At 44.3% G+C, this 15,213-nt stretch overlaps 1 protein-coding gene across 1 annotated transcript in view; it reads left to right on the plus strand.

Annotated features, from left to right (window-relative positions):
- Positions 1-15,213, plus strand: part of SLC25A37 (solute carrier family 25 member 37) — a 35,231-nt gene that overhangs the window by 1,109 nt on the left and 18,909 nt on the right. The gene's annotated exons all lie outside the window — the stretch shown is intronic.

A 15,213-nucleotide genomic window follows, 5' to 3' on the forward strand; every position in this document is an offset into this window, starting at 1 on the left:
AAAGCAAAGCAAAGCAAGAAGGGGGGGGGGTGCCTGCCCCTCCCCCATAGCATTCATTCATATTAATTTTCAATTTGATTTTATTTATTTATTTTTTTTGCAAAGGGGCACTCAGCTGTGTGACTCGAAATACCACTTTTATATAAAAAAGCTGGAGCCAGCATGCTGGAGTTTATAGCTAAGAGACAGGGCCTGGCTGCACAGCGAATCCTTAGCAGAGACAGACAGACAGACGCGCACACGGAACTGACCTCACCTCCTGACATAAGTGCTTCTATTTTATTTTTTTATTTTTTTTTGACTCCATTCATTGGTTCCTTTCATTTCTGGAACTCACAGGGCTGCCACATTCAGGACAACAAGAACCACCAGTTTCTCCGTGGGGTAGTGATGGTGGGCGTTTCTGATCTCGTGATGGCTTTCGCAGCTGGTTCACTGTTACTAAACGGTGCCTCCCTTTTAAGCAATCTTAGGTCTTACATAAATATGGAAGATGTTGACCTTTTTTCTCTCTCCATTCCTCTGTTCAGTTTACAACTTTCCCCATTCATTCATTTGGAGTGAGTTTTCTCTCTCAAGTTCAGCCAAACTGGTGCGATCTATCTGTCTATCTATCTATCTATCTATCTAGCTATCTATCTAGCTATCTATCTAGCTATCTAGCTATCTAGCTATCTAGCTATCTAGCCAGCAGTGGGTCCCCCACTTGTTTTGACTCCCCGCTCCCTTGACTTTACTGGCCACGGGCCACGGCTCCCCCAATATGATACTTTGGGTGTTGGGGGGGGGAGAAGAGAGAGGAGAAGCCTAGCCTGAGTAGTACTTCAGTGGATTTTTGGAGGACTCCGTGGTGCAGGGTTTGGTGGTGCCCCGGAGCGCCACGGCACCTTTTAGGAACCACTGATATATTGAGCCACAGGGCCCACCATCCTCAACCAGCTTGTTGCCCTGCTCCCTGGGGATGGCGGGAATAGTTCTGCAACGCTTTTGGTGGGCACAGGATTGGGGAAGGTTGTAATTGCCCTGAGCAACTTATTAATTGAATGACTCATTTTTCTTCTTCTGCCTTATCATGTCGAGCAGGGGTGGCTGTTACTGAATACCAAAGCTGGCTGGAGTCAGGGTCAATCTAAGACATTTTTTCCTCCTGAAGCAGAGCAGCAAATGGCTGTAACTCTTTTCCCCCCAACTCAAAGTGTAGATTACTCAAAGGCATTTGAGTTATTCTGGAACATGAGACAGAGTTACACGAGAAACTCACCCCATCCCTGGAAGTAAGAATACAGCTACAGGAAGTTAAACGACCAACCATTTGCTGCTTTTTCGTGCCATCAGAGGATCATGATGCTGCTCCCCCCCCTTTTTTTTTTAGTAAAATGCTGTCGCATTTCCATGTAACGGTTTAGAGTAGAGATGGGAGTGTTTGTATACAAATATGAATATCCCAGCTCGGGTGGTGATAAGGAGAGTCCGGCTCCATGGGGCCGGATGGTCCGCTCACTAATCCGCTGCTGCTGTGGATGCCGCGATTCTTCCATTGGCTCCCCAGTGCACGTTTGGCTCGCCACTCCTGGCAGGAGGCGGGAGGACAAGCCTCGCTGCCGGGTCAAAGAGTGGCGAGCGGATCACGCGCTGCGGAGTCATTGGAAGCATTGTGGTATACACGGCAGTGGCAGATTGGTGAGTGGACTGTCCAGCCCCATGGGGCTGGACCCTCGTTATCGCCACCTGTGCGGGGATATTCGTATACAAATACGAATACCCCCATCTCGAGTTTAGAGTTTTGCTCTGGTGACGGTGCTGGCTCTCTTATCCCTAATGGTAGGGCCGGCCCCTTGGTGCCTTTGAAGTGGATGGCCGTATTCTGCATTGTTGTGGAGGAAGCACTTGTTGGAACGCAGCAAATAAATCTAAACTTGACAAGCACACAGTGAAATCAGATGATTGCACTGAATAGATCTCTGTATTGTTTCGTGGGCTTAGTTTTGCTCACCCAGTATGTTAGGCACGCTGTTAGAACTGCAATTCCCAACATTGCTCACTGTTGGCTCCTGTAGCTCTGGCTTGCTGGAGTTGCAGTCCAGCAGCGTGCGCTCACCCCTGATCTGATGCTAGGACTCATGCAGAAACATAATTCTCTCTCCTCTGATGGATTCAAGTCTTTAGTTGTGCTGACATGTTCTGCCGTCAGCCGCCCTCTGAAGTGTGAGAAGCTGCCTGCTGTCGGCCACTTAACCGTGTTGCAAAACCAGCCGGAAAGCCAGGTTTGCACCTCGTCTGGTAACGTTATGGGCGTGTGTCTGGCGGGACAGCTTTCATTAACACAAGAATGTGGCAGTGGGCTGAGGCTGGGAGCCAGGCTGTGCTTTGTAGCAGGAATTTGCCTGCTGCTTGGTTAGAGAGTGGGGAAAATCCTTTTTTTTTTTTGCAGGGGGGGAGAACTACAACTCCCAGAATCCCTCAGGTTCCGAGAGTTGTCATTCCATGATGAAACTTCTCCAGCTTCTGCTCTTAAGAGAGGTAGAGGGGAATAAATGCAAGGAGGATGCGGCTCGCATTTTTATTTATTTATTTGTTCCCTTGCTTGTTTCTTGGTGTTGGGTGGCAGTCCCTGCTTTGTTAGTTTTGGTTTTGCTCACTTTGGAAGCATTGTGCTTACATGCCTTCACACAAGGAACTGCTGGATAGCTCAGTGGTTAGGTCTCTGATGTTGGGAGTTCAATTCCCCACTGCGCTTCCTTGACAGGGGCTGGACTTGATTATCCATAGGGTCCCTTCCAGCCCTGCAGTTTCAACATTGTTATTATTAATTTCTGTCTTCATTGACAATAACACACCCATTGTAGCATATTGATCTCATATACTAATATAAATAATATATTGCAATTAATATGTTTGCCATCAACCAATGAGGTCATCAGGAGAGACCTTTCTAGTGGCCACAGAAGAGGGCCTGCTCTGTTACTGCTCCCAGACTTTGGAACTCCTTCCCACTGGATGCCAGGCTGGCCCCATCTTTTCAGTCCTTCCGCAAGCAGGTGAAGACCTTTCCCTTCCTGCAGTAACTGGCTGCGACCTGTGTGAGATTTTTAGATGAATTTATTTATTTATTTATTTATTTATTCAATTTCTACCCCGCCCCTCTAGACAAGGTATTGTTATGCATTACTCTTCGGACTGAATTTAGTGCTACTTGTGTTTTCCATTTTTGTGTTTTTTTATTTCTCACAGTGGCATTTCCACCACCCCCCTTTTAATATTTGTATACTTTTGTTCTTAGCTTTGATATTGCCTGTTCATGATGTAAGCTCCCTCTTTACGCTCATTGTTCTTAGCTTTAAATATTGCCTTTTAATGATGTTAACCACCGTTGTATCCTCATTGTCAATGTTGTAAGCTGCCTCAAGTCCTTTTCAAGGAGAAAGGGCAGGGTAAAAATATTTTGAAGGAAGGAAGGAAGAAAAGAAAGAAGGAAGGATTATGGGAACTGTAGTGCCAAACATGAGGAGGCCCCAAAGTACCCCACATTTCCTCTCCGTGAAAAGGCACCAGGAGTCTTGTTTCATTTTGTTCCTGATTGGGCTTAGTGGTGGAATTTGTAAACCTGGGATAAGAGTAGGAGGGAGAGAAAAGTAAGCGTTTAATGGTGGGGCTGTCTTGGAAGAGCAGGTGGTTTACAGAATATGCAGCCTTGGTGCTTGGGGGGGGGGGCGGTCAGAGTCCAATTTGTACCCTCCCATTGCAGCTTTGCTGTTACAAGGAAAAGGAGGCCCTTTTATTCAAGTGTCAAGTTAATAAACCTGGCTTGTGCAACAGGTAATGAACCTATTCAACCTATTTTGCGAGGTGGGTGAAACTAGATAAACGCCGTTGCGGTGAGCGAGGGGGAGAGATCTTGGCAGAGAGAAGCAGTAAATCTGGTTGCAGGATGTCTGAGTGGGTCTCCTTGCCGTCTTTTGAGGGGGACAGGATGGACGGAGTCCAGAAAGCTCCAGAGGAGAGTATGAAGTTTTAGACGTTGTTGAAAATTGGGCACGGTGGCTTAAGTATCGGAGAGAATCTGCCATACATGCTGTAAATTGAGCTCAAAAATGGTACTTTTAAGCTAGAGAGTCAGTATAGTTTTGGAGGTTAGACTGTGAAATGAGAGTCTGAAGATGGAGGTTTAAACCCCTACTCAGTTGTGGAATTCACTGGGTGATTTTTGACCATTAGTACTCTCAGGTTGATCTACCTTGGAGGGTAGTTGTGAGGGTAAAGTGATGAGGAAGGCAAGCATGTTGGAGCTCCCAGGAATATATAAAATAAGGAAATGAATGACTCATTCTGTATATCTGGTCAGTGTCCATTTTGCTCTGTCTCTATCTGGTCAATGTCTGTTTGTATGCAGTCCTCTGCCTCCAACAATCTTCCGACTGTTTTTAAACCACACCTGTGTTTTTTGTACAGTAGCACCAGTTTTGTACACAATTTTTGACATGAAACGGCACCGCGAAATTCAGAAGTGTGCGTGATCTGAAAAGGTAGCTCTCTCCTAAACGTGCATGCGGCATTGGGAAATACAAATTAGATTGCCCTGCTGAAAGATGAGGACCAGGCCAAATTTCCCATCATCTTTTTTTTCTGAGCATGTGCAGAGCGCCTTTCCCCTCACCGCTAAGCATCGGTGGTCTTGCCCCCCCCATTAAGAATGATGGAGCGGATGGCTTCCATTTGGAAAAAGGAAGCGTAGCGCCCGTCTGTGGAAGCATTATGTCGAAGTGGCTAGACGTTTATATTGTACTTTAGTTTTTACATTTACGATGAACTGTTCTTACCAGCATCTTCAAGTGCTTCACATGATTTTCCTCCCCTTTATGTCCTCACAGGGTGTTCTTATTATATGCTGTCAAGTCACTTCTAACGTACTGTATGGTGAACCAGTGAATGAGCCATCTCCAGAATGCCCTGTCCTCAACGGCCCTGCTCAGCATTTGCAAATTCAAGCCTGTGGCTTCCTTTAGGGAGTGAATACATCTCCCATTGGGTCTTCCTCTTTTCCTGCTCCCTTCCATCTTTCCTGCATTATGCTCTTTTCCAGAGAATCCTGCCTTCTCATGAGTTGCCCAAAGTAGGACAGCCTCCGTTTCAACATTTTTGCCTCCAGAGATTCATTTGATGTAGGATCTACTTGTCTGTCTTTCTGGACCATCCAGGTTATCTGCACATCTCTCCTTCAGCACCACATTTCACACAAATCATTCTTTCCCCCCTCCTTGTCAGTTGTCTTCACTATCCAGTGTACATACGATGAGGTGACTTAATTATAGCTTGATAAAGCCAGAATGTTGACAATTTCTTTCTTTCTTTCTTTCTTTCTTTCTTTCTTTCTTTCTTTCTTTCTTTCTTTCTTTCTTTCTTTCTTTCTTTCTTTCTTTCTTTCTTTCTTTCTTTCTTTCTTTCTTTCTTTCTTTCTTTCTTCCTTCCTTCCTTCCTTCCTTCCTTCCTTCCTTCCTTCCTTCCTTCCTTCCTTCCTTCCTTCCGTCCGTCCGTCCGTCCGTCCGTCCGTCCGTCCGTCCGTCCGTCCGTCCGTCCGTCCGTCCGTCCGTCCGTCCGTCTGTCTTTCTTTGGCTATAAATCCCAGAATGAGCTAGGGAGAAAAGTGCATTCATGGGCAGAATACTGTGCCTTTTGTGGTGTTACAGGGCACAGTAAACTAGAGACCGTTCTGTATAGTCATCAGGGTCAAACTAGGACTGGAGAAAAAATGTTTCAAATCTCAGGAAACTCTGGATCAAGCTCACCTGATCACATAGGATTTGGATGGAATGCTAAACTGTGGTTCCTGCAAAATGGATTCTGTATGTTATTGGGGTGGCGGTGTGTGTGCAGGCTTAGTGGGCATCCTGGCTACTTCCTGACAGAATAAACTAGGCTTAGCCTGGAAAAAGTTACTTTTTTAAAATTAAAATTCCCCAACTCCCCAACCCCTCAGCCAGCGTGGACAGCTAAGAGATTCTGAAAAGATGCTAACTGGAAAAGTAACTTTTTAATGTTCTAAAAAGCACAAAAATTAAAATTAATTCCTCTGTGGCTTTAGGGAACTGTGGCCAAATGGCATGTAAATGGACTTGAATGATCTTTAAGCAGCCTCTTTAATTTATCTAACATAAGGATTAAGGAGGTTTAAAAGTTTAGAGACCAGTAAAACATTGTAAAGTGAGGAGGGAGAGCATGCTCATGGAATTTAATTACATGACAAGCCCCCACTTAGTGAGTTTGCAAATGTGGGTTAAGTTAGCTGCTTTAAAGAAGGGGGGGAAGTAAAGCAAAAGAGACGTCGATCGAGCATTTGTATAGCATTAACCTTATTAGAACAACTAAGCTTATAAACAGCTTAAATTGTTGGCTGGCTTCATATGTATGCTAATTGCAAAAACAAAACCCCAGGATCCTTTAGACAGGTGATGCCGTGCTTTGATCGTACAAGTCCACAGTAAGTGTTGTGAAACATCGCAAAAAGATTGCAGCCAGATATTACATGAGGTCTGTTATCACAGTATCAGCAGTATTTGTGGCACTTTAATTAACATTAAAATGTGTCATTTCCAGCCTTTCCACAGCGCAGGGTACAAGTCAGCATCTCTAAGGAATGAATGATGGAATAAAATGCTATAAATACTTCTGCAAAAATGCCTGCAGTAATATCGTTATGACGTGAACTGCATTCATTGATTTGGTTTATGTTCTGCCTTTCTCTCGGAAATTTGAGCTAGTCTTTGTGGAAGTTAAAAGAAATTAAATAAAATTAAAGCAAACAATTTAAGAAGAAGTTTGAAACATACCAGTGGAGGCAGAACAGCTTTTTTTTTTTTGCAAGATTACATATGTTTATCCAGCTGTGAGACTCTTTAAACTTGGTGGGACTGTAGCTTGGTGGGTTGGAACGCCTGATGGCTGGGAAGTCCATCTTCATATGATCTTCCTCTTTTTCTGCTGCCTTCCACCTTTCCCTGCATGGTGGTCTTTTCCAGAGAATCCTGTCTTCCCATGGGGTGCCCAAAGTAGGACAGCCTCCGTTTCAACATCTTTGCCTCCAGAGAGAATTCAGGCTTGGTTTGATTCAGGACCCATTTGTTCATCTTTCTGGCTAACCAGGGGTATCCACAAAGCTCTCCTCCAGCACCATTTTTCAAACAAATCAATTTTCCCCCTGTCAGTTTTGTTTACTGTCCAGGTTTCCCATCCACACACGGTGAACAGAAATACAGTGGTGCCTCGCATTGCGACGTTAATTCGTTCTGCAAAAACCGCTGTTGCACAAAAACGTCGCAATGCGAAATAAAAAAGCCCATAGAAACGCATTAAAACGCGATTAATGCGTTCCTATGGGTTTAAAACTCACTGTTCAGCGAAGATCCTCCACAGCGCGGCCATTTATGGTGCCTCTTAAGCGAGGAATCCATCCCAGAAAACAGCGGGCGGACATGGTTTTTTCCTGGTGGCCATTTTGAAACCACCGATCAGCTGGGCGAAAATGGTCGCTTTGCGACGATCAGTTCCCAAAGCAGGGAACCGATCATCACAAAGTGAACATACCCCATAGGGAAAATTGCAAAGTGATTGCAAAAGCGATCGCTAAACAGCACTCGTTAAGCGAGGCACCACTGTACAAGAGTGTGGATGATCTTGGTCTTAGTCTCCAATGACACATCCTTACAATGGGTGATCTTTTCTAGTTCCTTCAATTCTGCCCTTCCAAGTCTTCTGATTTCTTGGCTGCAGCCTTTATATTTATTTATTTATTTATTTGTTTGTTTGTTTGTTTGTTTGTTTGTTTATTTGTTTATTTGTTTATTTGTTTGATTTTTATCCTGCCCTTCTAGACTATGTCTACTCAGGGCAGCTCATAACAAAATTATTCATAAAACCATTATTCATAAAACAAGAAATAGTTGTTCAGCCTTTCACCTCGCTAATCTCTATTGAAAATGATAAACCTTCATTCAGATTAATGATTGAACCAAGGTGTGCAGAATCTTAAAGAATTCCAGCTTCTTCATTGTTCGACATGTAGTTCTTCTGTAGTCATGATCTTGGTCTTCTTAATGCGGAGAGGGAGGCAGAAAAGAGCTGGATTATCTCTCCTCTTTGTGTTTTGTACCATTTTAAGAAGTTAGGGGGAAAGTTGTATTTTTGAGCGATGCTGGTAAATTGTCATGTGAACAGTAGCATGCTGGGTAAAAGATTGGCTTAAATTCTGCTTTCCAGCATAGCTTTTTAAAATGGTGGTCGATATGTATCTCCCCCCCCCCAATTGCTCCAGAAAGCCATCCTCCTTTTATAAAAATCTTGGAACTGCAAAGCTACAAGGGACCCTATGGATCATCAAGTCCAGCCCCTGTCAAGGAGGCACATGGGGAGAATCGAACTCCCAACCTCTGAAACCTAAACCACTGTGCGATCTTCCCTGCTAAGCGTATGAGCGGGAGGTGTGCGGATTGGGGTGGTGAGCTGAAATCTCCTGAACTTTAAACTACCTTGTGTTCCTCGTGAAGAAAATGGCTGCCGGGAGAAGAAAGAAATGGTGTGAAGTCGAGCGGTGCCTGGGGAATTGTGGGAATTGTAGGTCAAATTGGCAGAGCTCTAGGATTAAGGTTGCTCGTGTGGCTTCATTGGCCCTCCTGCCAAGTTCCTTTGTGCCTTTCTGCTCTGCTTCCTCGTGGGTCAGATGAGTACAGGCAGATTTGCAAGACATGGGCAAGCACAGAGAAGCTTGGGTCTTGGCTAGAGTTGTCTCATGCAATACATTGATTGCTTTCAAGGATAACACCTTCTGGATCTACGGGGTTGTTTGTGTGTGTGTGTGTATGTGTACACTCACACCCACATGGGTGCGAGTACGCACACACACAGTGATACCTTATTGTTATTCTACTATCAAAACTCAGTTTGCAACATTCTCGCAGGCGTTCCTACTAAACTATTTACATTTTCCACACTCTTAATATTTTTGTTGCTGCTATTAAACAAAGGAGTATCTGAATTCTTTGTCATCTGCTGCGCATTGTCTGGTGATTTAGCCGTGGATCTCTGTCTACCCCATGCCTGTGGCTGACGGAAAAGTTAATTAACCTGCCTTGGCTTCAGGCGTGGGCTGAGTCGTTTGTCGGCTTGCTTTCTACCCCTGGTTTGGGCTGCCATTGTGGACACGGAAAGCTGCCTGGTGGATTTATTTTTTTAATTTTTTAAAAAAATTCAGGCTGACTTGTCAGTCATTTCGCAGTGGGGCTTCATGGTGCCTTCCAGCCATTTTAAGGGTTGGCCGAGACTTCAGGGGGAAAGACGGCCGGGGAAAAGCCGAGGGTTCCTCCTCGGCTGCGCATGGCGGTTGTGTCACCCGAGAGGGGGAAGTGTTCTCCTGCCCTCCTTCCAGTACGGTTGCTTTTACGATGTCTCGTGGAAAGAGGAGGGGCCCCAGGCAGCTGCTTCTAGGCAGGCTGCTGTTTTAATCCTGCATGGAGTACTCTCAGAGTCTTCTTGGCCGGCTTTTCCACCCGGGGCTGCCAGAACTTGCCAGCATCGAACGAACATATACAACTTTCTTTCACATTGTTTACGAGCGCTTCCTGTTTGGGGCAGATAAAAACAGGGCCTGCTGGTTTTGTTTTTGTGCAAGGCCGTGGTGGCACGGCTTCAGTCTTCCTGCTGGAACCACAGCGTTTTGGAAGCCACCTTTCCATGTGACGCAGGGCAGCGCTTCCCTCCGGACTCTGCCTCCGGGAGTGAAGTCCAAAGGGCTGCGTGGAGGCGGCGGCGGCTTTGCGCCATTTCAGAGCTTTGGCCTCCCGTGAACTTGCTAAGCAGCCCTCTCCGTTTCTTTTCAGCCCTCTGTTTGCAATGAGGGGATCATTTATTTATTTATTTATTTATTTAATTTATTTAATTTATTTATTTATTTATTTATTTGTGCGTGCGTGCGTGCGTGCATAGATGCATACATACATACATACATACATACAAGCATATAAGCATACATGCATGCATGCATATTGTACATACGTACGTACGTACGTACGTACGTACGTACGTACGTACATACATACATACATACATACATACATACATACATACATACATACCCCGCCGTTCTCCTTAAAAGGACCCAAGGTAGCTTCCATCGTTAAAAGGCAATATTGAAAGCTAAAAACAGTAAGTGTACAAATGCCCCCCAAAAAGGATCAAACAGAACTGCTGGATTGCTCAGTGGTTTAGGTGTGGCTGGGAGTTCAATTCCCCACTGTGGCTCGTTGAGAGGGGCGGGACTCACTGGGTTCCCTTCTAGCTCTGAAGTATGATGATGATGATGATAGACAGACAGGCAAAAGCAACACCAAAGCGATACATTCAAAGCAGTAAGGCACAACCATCCATTAAAAAATCCCCACTCAGGCAGCCAGTCATTAAGGGGAAAGCCTGCCTGAGGAGAAAGGTCTTTGCCTGCTTGTGGAAGGTGAGCAGTCCTGGAGCCAGTCTGGTCTCCTGTGGGAGGGAGTTCCAAAGACTGGGAGCAGCCACAGAGAAGTTCCTCTGAACTGACTCTTCAGAGCTGTTGATTATTACCATTTTGTTTTACTGATAGTTATAAACATCTGAAATTAAAAGATTTTAAAACCCTGTATAGCAATAATAAAACTATCCTATGATCCTACCTCCTCCATGAGAGAGTAAAATATGGAGTTTGTTATGAAAGTTGTGCATGTATAATAAATAGAGGAGTGTACAGGGCTCTATACAGCCTTAAATCTGGTCTTCCAGGAAGTGATCCCGCCCTCCATCTGTTGGTGCTATTCCTGCCGTGAATCCCAGTAATGCTGTAAGGTGGAAGAGGCAAAGCGAAGAGCCTGCTCACTCCAGTTTAGTGGTTTGCAATCTTGGGTCCCTAAGTGTTCTTGGACTAAAATTCCCAGAAGCCTTTACTGCTAGTCATGTGGGCCAGGATTTCTGGGAATTGTAGTGCAAGAACATATAGGGACCGAAGGTTGGGAACCACTGCTCTAGCTTGACTGCTTTTCAGCTGCCTAAGAAATGCCTGGCTTGGAGAGTATTCTTTGAGGGCTAGACATTGCGGGGTATGTGGCTTAGCAGTTTTTGGTGATTGCCAGAATCGCTGGGACAAGCGATGTGGTGGCACTGCGGGTTAAACTGCTGAAGCCTCTGTGCTGCAAGGTCAGAAGACTTGCAGTCGTAAGATCGAATCCACGTGACGGAGTGAGCCCCCGTCGCTTGTCCCTGCTCCCGCCAACCTAGTGGTTCGAAAGCATGCAAAATGCGAGTAGATAAATAGGTACCACCTTGGTGGGAAGGTAAACGGTGTTCCATGTCTAGTCACTCTGGCCACGTGACCACGGAGGATTGTCTTTGGACAAACGCTGGCTCTATGGGTTGGAAACGGAGATGAGCACCGCCGCCTAGAGTCAGACACGACTGGACAAATTGTCAAGGGGAACCTTTACCTCATAATGCCTTGATCCCAAAGACCCCCTTCAGAGCCAGAGAACTTTTGAAAAGTGTCTACTCCATCTCTTCTTCAGGAGGGTGGTGTTCTCTTCACTACTGAAGCCTCTGCCACCCTCCGGCTGCCTCCTCTTCCTCTTCTAGAGGAGTGTTCATGGAATTTGGAGGTGGTTTCTATACTGGATACTTGACACCACAATATCCTGTTGGACAGCTTGCCTGTTGGCAGAGAAACAATGATGAAATCCCATCAGGGTTTTCTAATGTGTGCACACTTGGAGTTTACCCAGAACGTGTTGCAACACACACAAATCCTGTGGCCAATTATCTGTAGGATTTCCTTTGGTGGGCAGGACTGTGCTCAAAGGACAGAAAGTCCGAGCACTGCAGATTAGGAAAAAAATGATGCTTTTTGTTGTGTGTTTTTCGGGCTGTTTGGCCGTGTTCTGGATCTTCCTAACGTTTCACCAGTCTCTGTGGCTGGCATCTTCAGAGGACAGGAGTTAGAACTCTGTGTTCTGGGATATCCCACACAGACACAGACAGAGTGCTGTCCTCTGAAGATGCCGGCCACAGAGACTGGCGAAACGTTAGGAAGAAAAAACCTCCAGAACACGGCCAAAGAGCAGGAAAAACCCACAACAACCATCGGATCCTGGCTGTGAAAGCCTTCGAAAACACAGTGATTTTATTCAAACATATACTTTTTGTTTTGGGAGGCCTTTTTAAAAAGGCTATGACATTCACTTCACTCTTTCCATTCTCTATGCGATGCTGAATGAGCAGATACCACAGTAAGCAGAGCTAATTTTGTAGACTACAACTCCTAGGCCATGTTGTTTGGTGGAACCTGGGTGTTGTAGTTTGTGGGAAAAAAACAAAAAATGTTTATAGTATCTGAACAAAACTGGTTCTAACTGCTGAAAGTCGTTCGCTGTGGCATCATTTAGAACTTCCTTAAGGGTTTTCCCCCCCCTTCAGTTGAAAACACCAGGAGAGAGTAAGAAACTGAAAGTAATATATATTTCCTCCCTTTTTCCTGCCCTCCCAAATTAAGTAACTTTGAAACGGAAAGTGAAAAAAGTCCTAAATTGCATCAGAAGTTTAGCTTGGCAACCATTGACTGGCTTTCTGGCTAAAAAACAGAAACAGAAAGCGAATAAAAAGTAGCTGTTGCAACAGGAGTCAGTCATTCAAGGCGAGGGCTGTCATTGAAGCTCATTCAGTTGTGCAAACTTTGTAGTGTGTTGTCTGAGATTATTTGGATTCTTTTATCTGCTACTTTTAGCTTGCTTAATTGCAGGATTTTGGGCCACTGCTAGGAAACAGAGAGTGTGTCATCCATCTGTAGAAAAAAAAAGTTAAGGGTTGAGTAAGAACTTGATCACTAGAAAGTTAAAAGGCAGGTTTTTGAGTTCTGGAGAACTTGAAAGCTTGCCTTATTTCTAACCTTTTACCAGCCCAAGGAAAATATTACTTCACTCAGAATTTTAATTGAGTGGCTATGATTCTCTGCTAACAGGCTGAAATCCTTTCTTTCTATCCTGGCCACAGAGCCTCTGCTGGAGAAATGTGGGCGGCTAGCCTCTTTGACAGCTTGCTAGCCTTTTTGTTATCTCTTGCAGACTGATGTGCAAGTTTGACATGAGCCACCCTGGAACTCAGATAATGAAGGATCACAAAACTTGTTCTGTTTGTTTAAAGCTTGATTCATGATCTTATTTTCATACCGAACTGTAATAAGGGAATGTTCCCCTAGCTCCCACTTCCAGAAGACTCTCATGTTACATACCTACAGTGGTGCCACGCATGACGACGACCCTGCAGAACGACGAAATCGCATGACAATAACTTTAGCAAAACGATGTTTCCTATGGGGGATTTTCACTTAATGATGATTAGGTCCTTGCTTCGCGAACCGTTTGTTCACAAAACGACTATTTTTCCGGCTCCGCAAAATGGCTGCCCTGTGTTTTCCGGACCCATGCTTCGCAGGGCAGCCATTTTAACAGCTGACCGGCACTCGGAAAATGGCTTCTCCTATGGGCCATCTTCGCTGGACAACAAGGTAGTTTCCCCATTGGAACACATTCAATGGGTTTCAATGCATTCCAATGGGGAATTGCTTTTCCATGATGTTTTTGCTTAACAGCAATTTCACGGGAACGGATTATCGTCGTGGTGCGGGGGACCACTGTATTTGGTACATAATTCCCATTTTGGAGACTCAGTGTTTTTAGTTTACCACTTCTACTGGTCTGTCAGCTGCTGTTGATGTCAGTGAGGCCATACTTTAGATGTGGTCACCAAACTTGGGCTTCCAGATGTTCTTGGAATTCATCTCCCAGAAACCCTGGCCAGAAGTGCTTTTAGTAAAAATAAAAACTGAATTAAAATAAGGACAAATTAATTTTATTGCTATAAAAACTAAATTAGAATATATTTCTTTACTGAAGATATTTGCCCAAGATAACAAAATATTTTTTTTCTTTATGAAAAATCTCAGTCATGTCTTTCTGTTGGAATTACTTCATGACTTAAGGGGCTATCCATCCCATTTAGGAATCAGTGGTCTGGGAAAAGTGTAAGAGCTGGTGTGTTGGATAGAGGGTCAGAGTAGGATTCAGGAGTCCTGGGTTCAGATTTCTGCTCCTCCATGAAAACTTACAAGAGGATGGCAATATTAAACCGGTCCTTGATCATCTTACATATCTCAAAAACCCTATTAGGGTTTCATGAATCAGATGCAACTTGGCCCCACAGAACAGCAACAGCACAAATAGGTACAGTATGACCCCCATAGCCACTGGGAATTGATCCCAAGCACTCCATGGATACTTAAAACAATGGATAAGAGTGATTATCTATCTATCTATCTATCTATCTATCTATCTATCTATCTATCTATCTATCTATCTATCTATCTATCTATCTATCTATCTATCTATCTATCTATCGAAAAAAATCCAGAAATAAATTATTTTCACTTGCATTACCTGAACTGGCCACTAGAGAGTGCTAGAGACCATGCTATATATTCTTCATTATCCCGAGCACAGTCTCTGGCTCCTTCTAGAGTCCAGATTTGGTAATGCATGTGAAAATATTTTTTCTGAATTTTTTCTTTTAATATTTTTAATATTTTCAGACTGTGGATAAATGAATCAGTGGATACGGATCCCATGAATAAGGGGGTCCTACTGTAGAGTTTTTGTATTTGGCCATTGCAAATGAGTGAGGACTTCTGTCCCATTTTGAAGAAATTGCAAACGTATATTCATGTTTGGGGATGGAAAGAACTTGAGGTTTGGGGAAGGTAAGAATTGAGAATTTATTTACACCATTATTTTGAGAGTGTCAGACAATGCACACATGGCATTTCACAAACCAGGGCAAATGTCAGAAGCAAGCCCATCTTCTGAGGAACTTGAAATGTAGGTTTCAGGTGAGCAAAGGGGTTAGTGGATAGAGTGGAAACCTTTCAATTTTGTGTTTTATGGGCTAGACAGTGCCAGATGTTTCCTGCATTTGATTGCCAGTGCCTTAAACAATTTAATGGAAGTTTTGGATTTTCAGGTCTGGGGTTTTTCCCTTGTTCTTGTCTCACCTCTCCCTCCAGAGAGCTGGGGCAGAAGAGGTTGACTGGCTGAAAGCGTATTCTTTCCTGGGAAGCTTCTTAGCACTTTTGTCATGACTATTCTGACAACAGCCCTAACT

Source organism: Pogona vitticeps, chromosome 8 (genome assembly GCF_051106095.1).
Source record: "Pogona vitticeps strain Pit_001003342236 chromosome 8, PviZW2.1, whole genome shotgun sequence".
In the NCBI taxonomy this organism is placed as follows: Eukaryota; Metazoa; Chordata; class Lepidosauria; order Squamata; family Agamidae; genus Pogona; species Pogona vitticeps.